The following is an 8,507-nucleotide window of genomic DNA, read 5'->3' as shown; positions in this document are numbered from 1 at the left end:
GCAGTCACTCATTCAACAGCTGTCTGTCTGTGGCGAACAGGGAGTACCACATGTCTCCATTGTGCGCACCGCACATATGGTCCGGAGCTGAGTTCCGCCTTTTTCCCTCTGTCAACACTACGTTAACAGTGAACCTCTAGATAATCGATTATTGACATTATTGACGGGCAGGTAGGCTACAGCAGCTTAAATCGGCGTCTTGTCTGGAATTTGCCAGTGAATGCTAAGAGAGGAATCAGCTGAGCTGTCAGCTGATGTGCTGCTGCTGATGGCTGCTATCGCTATATGCTGGAATGAGCGGAGTTTGACTTCGTTACCTGCCTGAACTAACGCTATGCTTGATGTATATGTGCTTATGCTCCGTTCAAAGCCCTTTCTGACATGACAATGCCAATATTAACGGTTAAGCAAGGGAAGCTGTTAAGGCACTTACTAAGACATTTCATACACTTAAATCACAAATAATTAAAAAAATTACATAGGGGATTAGGGGCCCTGTGCCCCACTAGAGCTATATGTCTAGCAACCCCCCTGGTTACGATTCATTCTTTCAACCACTTTTTTTTTTCAACTATTATTTTTGTTAAGTTGCAGAGGTAATTTGGAACAATGTTTAGAACACTTTTGAGTGCTACAAATACATTAATCTTATTTTTGAAGTGATGAGAAGTTATTAAAAGTGAAGTGGAACGACCACTTATTCAGTGCCCAAGTCTTTTAATGTAGAAAAGGCGACACACAGCCGAGCTTAAAGAATAAGGCTAATGTTTTCATAGACACCATAAGAACACAAAAAATCAACACAAATATTATAGGCTATGCCTGTTCATTTAGCCATTCACACTGTCTGAGATTTGTTTGTCTTACTACATGTGTCTGCTGCAGCTGTGTTACTAACGGTCTATGTCTAACTGTCTATAGTTTACTCTTCGTTTGTAAAATATGCAGCTCTGCTGCCAGTAGACTTCATGGCCGCCCGTAAGGGGGGAAAAAGGGGAAAGCTTTCTGGGGCCCAGCTGCTAGGAGGTCCCATGCAGTCCAGCACTCATGATGTTCATTATATAAGCAAAGATAACCCGATTTTATTTTGACCCAAAATACTCACTTTACTTATTAAACAAAAAAATACAAGTTATTGTTTCTTCTTCTTCTCTCCTGAAGAAGGTATGAGTACTGTTTGTTGTACGCAACGTCAAACGGCAGACCATGTATGTGTTCATGTAGGAGATAGAGAGAGAGAGCACAGAATGCGTTGAGGGCCCATTTACTGGACCTTTTCAGGGGCCCAGTCATTTCTGTGGGCGGGCTTGTTCAAGTTTGCGATTGGTCATCTGCTTGATAATCAGTTTTGTGTGACCGCTTATGCCGAATGTGATTGTTAGAGTTAGTGAAGCCGGATAAGAAAGATATCCTAGGTATGTTGAACTCGCTTCAGGATACAAGCCCCTGGTAAGGAACACTACATATACTGTATAAAGAGGAAATACCATACAAAAGAAGTCCAGGTAAGAACACAACAAATATAGAGTAGGAGATTGACAGTAATGTAGTAGTAAATCCAAACAGGCATTTTAGTCATTTTAAAATAATGAAATACAAAAAACAGATTTCTTTCAAACCATTTTCTAGCCTCACGCATGAACCTCATAGGATGCTGTTTCTAATTATCTTATATTAAACTTAAAAAATGTCTCTTGGTTTATTATATGACATTTAGCTGCAGATCTCTCAGCTATCAAAGCCAACCTGACTGAGTGTCTCCGGACCAGTGATATCAAGGTGTCTACCCTGACTGGAGAGAGAAACATGCTGAACAACAGCCTCATTAAAGTGACTGAAGAGCTGAACGGTCTGAGTAAGTGTGGCAACTGCAGACAATATGCGTGGCAATGTGTGATTTCAGATCTGCAAAGTGTATCTAAAATTAACAGGCATGTCACCACATATGTGAAACATGATAGACCCTATTGACAGCAAACATTTTGACTGCAGGTAAAGTACAGATATAATTAATGATACATTTGTGCAGCATTTTCCGCTGTAACCACCAGTTTAACACAGTGAAACTACAAAGCTAAAGGGCTTAATATTACTTGCATTTAATTTACAGACAGTATAGTTTTGTTCCAGTCTTTAATACAATTTTTATACTAATCTTCATCTATTTGTTCTGTCCAGATGCAACAAATTATATATATCGTATCTTGAAAGAGTACTGACATCCCGTCAGTCATGACCTGATTGCAGGAGGGTAGTGTTAAGGACAGAGAGATCTACACTGTTTATTAAGTAATCCAATGGATTGGAAGTGAGATGTGCAAAATTGCAGACCAGAGAGATGCAAGGCAGGCACAGTGAGATCACAGGTGAATATGGAACCTGAACACAGGGAGACATAAGGTTAGATAAAATAAAAGACACAAGGAACGACAGACCTGTCTGTAGCACTAGTACCACATTTGTAAACTGAACAACCTGGCAAAGACTGGACTGAAAAGCCAGGGTAGATATACTGCAGAGGTTTGATTAGGTGCGCAGGAGGTTTGCCGCAGGAACCAAGCAGGTAAGCGAATGTTTGAAGAGTGAAGCTGACCAAAGACTGTAGAGGGTTCTGTGTTGGCCCCAAAATGACATCATGACCCTGCGACATCCCGTCGCTCATGAGAGATGTAACTGTGTTGTTTAGATAAGAAGCTCTCGGGGAATCTAAAAAACTTATTAGGCCATCAGTGATGCTATGTTGGTGTTTGCCAGGTGAGCCTTGTAGGTAGGCTGATTACAAAACGTCAGAAAAACACAGGGAACGAGAGACCATGCTGGACCATGACAAGGAGGGCTTGTTAACAGTACCTGTAGTTTTGCACGTGAAATTTGCCAACACTTGTGAAACCTTGTGTTGTCAAGACAGTTATTTGTGTATTTTAAAATCCCCTTCAAAGCCTCAAATGTGCCATGATCAAACGCCTGTTATTTCCTCTCTAATGAGTCTGGTTCCTGGGAAAAGGGTAGAGAGGACTGTAAAACCAGAGGAGCAGATCTGGTGGTCATAAACAGCTCTGAAGAACAGGTGCAGTGTTTGTGAAAAATTTTACGCAAAGAAATGTTCTTAGCTTCCTAACATCAGCATGCTTACAATATTAATGCCCACATGTTGCTGTTTAGCATCTATAATCTTCACCATATTCACTGTGTTGGTTTAACATGTTAGCATGATAACAGTTGCTAATCAGCACTGAACACAAAGTAAAACTGAGGCTCATGGGAACGTTATTCATTTTCCAGGTATTTCGTAACAAGTCAAAGTATTGCTTAACTAAAACAGAGGGTCAGAGGGTCACCAAAGTCATTAGCATACATCCTACGGGCACCATAGATATATGAACAAAAATTGGTGCCTATCCATCAAGTAGATGCTGAGATATATCCAGCATGCTGGTGTCACTAAAGGAAAATCATTGTATTTCAGTAAGGTTCATTTCATGTTTAAATTTAACATCTTCTGCAGTATAATATTATTCAAACTAAAATATAAATATTGTAACTTTCTGTTGTGTTTACTGAACAGAAGTTCCTCTCTAACTTCACCAAGGAAGAAATTATGGCTTGGATTGGTTTGACTGATAGTGTCAAGGAGGGGACCTGGATGTGGATTAATGGAGCTCCACTGTCTCTACAGTAAGGCAGCTTTACCTTGATTGAATATAAACAAAATTACATAGTAATTATAGTTTATTATTAGAATGTATTTGTTTTAGTGCCTCTGTAATCATCAGAAATAACAGAACTTACAACAAATATTTCTTAGTGGAATCAGTATCACAACAGCTGACTTGAAATTAATCGGCTGGACCACACTCACGATATACATAGATGATGCAATCAAACAACTATACCACTTTTTGTGAAATATATCTTACCCAATAAAACCACCAGATGGTACTATGGTTTACCATGAAAACAAGGTATAATAAAAAGAATCACCATGTATGTATGTTTTGAAAATCATGGAAAAGTTAAAATGTTCCTTGATTTAATAAATTACTGAAATGTTCATATATTCTAGTTAAATATTTAGTTTTTTAATCTTGATGATTATGGTTTACACCTCATGGAAATAAAAAATCAAGTATCTCAAAATATTAGAATTAATAATTTTATGGTACAGAAATGTTAACCTAAGAAAAGTATTTAATCCCTCAGTCTGGTTCAGTACACACAACCACAAACATGGGGAAGACCTGATAGTTGCCTAGAAGAAATCAAGGTCCCAGGAAAAGTTAAGAGCCACAGAACCCAAGTTGCGTGAAGCCCAGTGTGAATTTTCTGCTAGTGCTGGTAAAATGTGTTTTTCCATCCAGAGACAATGCAGCCGGATTCTGATAAATTTAAAAATAAATACAGAAATAAATTAATGCTCAATAAATAAATCTGATCTGATTAAATGCACAAAAAATACAGTAAAAAAATAAATGTAGGCAGTAATTAAATTATACAATGAGACATAAATGTATATATCTCTTTTAATGAGATTATTTATTCACCTTTGTATTAATTACTTTATTTATTTATTGTCCGTTATAATCTTAAACTTATTATTTATTTATTATTTACTTCTTTTTAAATGTATTTATTTATGTGTGTGTTTTAATATTTTTGTCTGTCTTATTCTCCCCTTTGTATTTTCTACTCTATTTATTTCTTCAATACAATTTATTTCTGCTTGTCCTTTTTACATTTCCCTATGCATTTCTGCCTCATTATGCAAATGAGGAGGGGCTGTGTCTCAAAGGGTCAACTTATCGCCTATTGGTGGACCAGTCAGACGGCAAAACTCTACATGCACACACATCAACAAGCTTGCACCTCAAGCAGTCCCAAGAGATGGCTTCCTTCAGTGCACTGATGTGATTAGCAACTCTATTTAAAGACAACAATACCAGCCATGTCTTCCTTCTTTTTCGCGTGGACGCTCTTGTCGTGTAAAAAGACTTGGGCCAGATAAGAAAGCTTGAACTTTTACCAACATTTTTATTATCAACAAAAATAGACACCAATTGGAATAAAAAAGGTGGTCAGATATCGATGCAAAACAGAGCCCCATTCTGTTACCGGAACAGAGACCAGAGTTGACATGAAATCATATAACAACTGACTTTCACCTCTTTTTGGACCTCCTTTTATAGCTCTGTTTCTTGGCTTCACATCATCTCTTGGCTCTCTTTCCTACTGCACCTGGGTCTGAGAAAGCCCCAGATTTTCACGTGCCTCAGCATTTTCAGCATTTGGTGGGGAAGTCCCTGACTGAGCTGCTCCTCCTCTCTGTGTCCAATAAACTGGTGTTGTTTGTGCTCCGTGCTAGAAACAGGACATTCTTACTGTGATGGACTATAATGATGTATGTTTTGTACTACAACTTTCATCTGCCTCTGCATTTTCCTTTGCAGGTGTTTTTGATGCTGTCTTGCTATCTTACTGTGCTCCCTCACTCTGCTCCCAAAGCACACATGCTTGCTCACACACACACGTGCTGCTGCTGAGCCTGGGCAGTTAGATACAGAAAGGAGCACACACACACTCAGAAGAGTTTTAACACTGTGATCCTAACTTTACACTATAAAATAACACTTTAAATGATGACAATGTAGACCTCCATTGCTCTAGTAATAAATGATAACAATTTAGGCTATAATGCTCTAAAATTATTCACAACACTCTGACCTATAGAGTTTTTATTTAGCAACTTACACAAACACAGAACTGCGGGAAAGTGAGCTGTTGTTTGTGAGAACCACATGGTCAGCTAGCCGCAGCTAAATCTGGAGTGCACTCGTATTTGAGCCTTTATTGTAAATGCTCCGTCGCTCTGCTACCGTCAGCTGCTGTTTCAACAAAAACGCCATTCAGGGTGAAAATTCAACCATGGTGTTGTGTCAGGAGATGCAGTGATTTAACAAGGGGTGAGTAAGAAATACTATGTATAATACATGTAATTTGTTAAGCTATGACAAGAGGAAAAGTCATGCAATATAGGCTAACGTTAAAGCTCAAGCTAGTAACGTTAATGGTGACTAACAAATAAACTAATGTTGACAGTTAAGCCAAATTTTATGCTTCTGTTAAATGTGATAGTTATTAAGCCATGTTTTGTGTTTTAATGAAGTCAATTTAAAGTTAACTTTACTCCACAATCAAAATGATTTAATGTAGGCTAGTTACTGTTCTTTTATGTCTTGCACAGAAGACAGAGGAGGAGGCATTAGGTGGTCATAACCATATTCATCAGAGGACAGCAAAGAAGAAGAAGAGTAGGAGAGCAAGAAAATAAATTCCTTTTATATTCCCCCTTACATGTCTTGTTTATGTGTAGATACAGAGGAAAAATAGGAGACCGGCATATATCTCACCGTCACTGTGTGATGATGGGAGAACAGTGGGTACTTTTCATACAGCCCACACCCTAATATTACTGTGTAACTACAGGATAACAAGTGGAGAACATACAAGATTTTTTACAACTGTCTGCATAGCTTATTCATCTTGTGTAATGTGTAAAGAATGAAAATGAATAGGCCTACTAGGCTCCTCTCTACTTTGACATTTAAGATTAGCTGTGTTTGATCCGCCTTCATACACATATGTGACATTACTGTATAACTTGAGAAAGGTAAGTTGTTTTCTGCTCCAGCCTGCCTAAATGAAAAACATTTTTGGGATTAAATGGGTTTTCTTAGCTGCTGCAGTGCCGGATGAACGGAGAATAGATCTCAACTTATTATTCTATATCATGCAATGAAGTAGAAGAAATGCATAATAAATCCTGGGACAAAATCATTTGTATTTATTAAAATTAGTATTATTTTGGAAGAACATCACATTTGATAGCCTCTCTTAAGATAAAACTCTCAGACTGCATCACTTGTCTTTGTAAACAGAGAAAATGACAGAACAAAGTCTCTAACCTGCCTGTCAGCTCACTCTGCTCGTTAAAACTGAATTTACTATACAGAGTCATATACGTGTGCACTCCAGATTTAGCTGCTACTAGCTGACCGATTGCTTGTCACAAACAACGGCTCACTTTACCGCAGTTCTGTGTCTGTGCATGCCACAAACTGAAAACACTGTCAGTGTCCAAACAAAAAGGAAGGAAGACATGGCTGGTAGAATTGTCCTCAAATAGAGTTGCTAATCACTTCAGTTCACTAAAGGAAGCCATCTCTTCTTACTGTGTGGGGAACAAGGCTTGTTGATGTGTGAGTTTAGTGTCCACCTCCTTCGTCTGACTGATCCACCATCAGTCAGCTGACAGAGGGGATAAGTTCACCACTTGACCTTTAGTGCTTCCTGTTGCGGTGATATCCCTGGGTGTCATTTCCTCTGTGGAATTAGTGGACATGACCATATCTGACCACAGATGTATTGTTTTTAGCTGTGATTCACCTGTTACTCATGCCGCCTCACCAAGCTCCGTGTGTTTTCGCATCTTTAATGAACAAAGTGTTTCAAAGTTTTGCACATTCTTTCAGAGCCAAAGCCAACACCTGTCTGATTCCAACACCAACAATCTGGTCGATCACTTCAATCATATCTGCTTGTCGTCACTAAATATTACTGCTCCTCTAAAGGTTAGGCCTACGCCTAAAGCTAGTAAGCAACCCTGGATAAATGACAGCATTCGCAGCCTAAAAAGGGAATGCAGGAAAGCAGAGCCCAGATGGAAAAATCCAGTCTCCAAGTCCATTACCTCAGTCTGAAGGATTTAGTAATTAACTACAATAACATGGTTAAGGATGCGAGAACACACTATTTTTCTGAACTCATTACTACACATAAACACAATCCCAGGTTTCTGTTTAAGACTGTGGATCAGCTGGTAAACCCAACCCCTCCTTGTGCCTCAGCTGGAAGTAATGATGACTGTGAATTGTTTTTATCTTATTTTACCAATAAGGTGGTGTCAATCAGAGCCTCTATTACCCCCGTGGCCTCTTACTCAGAGGTTCCTCACCAGCAACAAGAGAGTTTTAACCAGTTGTATCCCATCGAGCTTTTAAAAACAGTATCACCTACAAAATTTTTACTGAAAATAATGGATTCTGTTGGGCCCCATTTGATCTCTGTTTTCAACAGCCCCCTATCTACTGGTTGTGTCCCTGATTATTTTAAAACGGCTTGCGTGAACCCACTTTTAAAGAAACCTGGTTTAGATCCCTCCCTCCCACATAATTTTAGACCAATTTCAAAACTGCCTTTTATTGCAAAGATTCTAGAAAGAATTGTGTCCAAACAGCTGCTCACTGTGCTGGAAAATAACAAAATATTTGAAAAGTTTCCGTCTGGTTTTAGGAAGTACCACAGCACTGAGACTGCCCTGCTTAAAGTCACCAATGACCTTTTAATGTCTGCTGATGAAGGTATGTGCTCAGTCCTGGTACTCCTGGACCTTAGCGCTGCTTTTGACACCATTGATCACAACATCATGTTAGACAGACTGAGGTACTGGGTGG

General features: G+C 38.9%; 1 long non-coding RNA gene across 1 annotated transcript; it reads left to right on the top strand.

The window, feature by feature from the left end:
• Positions 1-5,855: 5,855 nt before the first annotated feature.
• LOC123973813 lies at positions 5,856-6,347 on the top strand. The gene is made up of 2 exons (XR_006825705.1): positions 5,856-5,957; positions 6,239-6,347. It is a non-coding gene; the product is annotated as an uncharacterized LOC123973813 (long non-coding RNA).
• Positions 6,348-8,507: the final 2,160 nt, after the last annotated feature.

This window comes from Micropterus dolomieu, linkage group LG07, assembly GCF_021292245.1.
Source record: "Micropterus dolomieu isolate WLL.071019.BEF.003 ecotype Adirondacks linkage group LG07, ASM2129224v1, whole genome shotgun sequence".
NCBI lineage: Eukaryota > Metazoa > Chordata > Actinopteri > Centrarchiformes > Centrarchidae > Micropterus > Micropterus dolomieu.
This window is presented reverse-complemented; position numbering and strand designations above follow the sequence as displayed.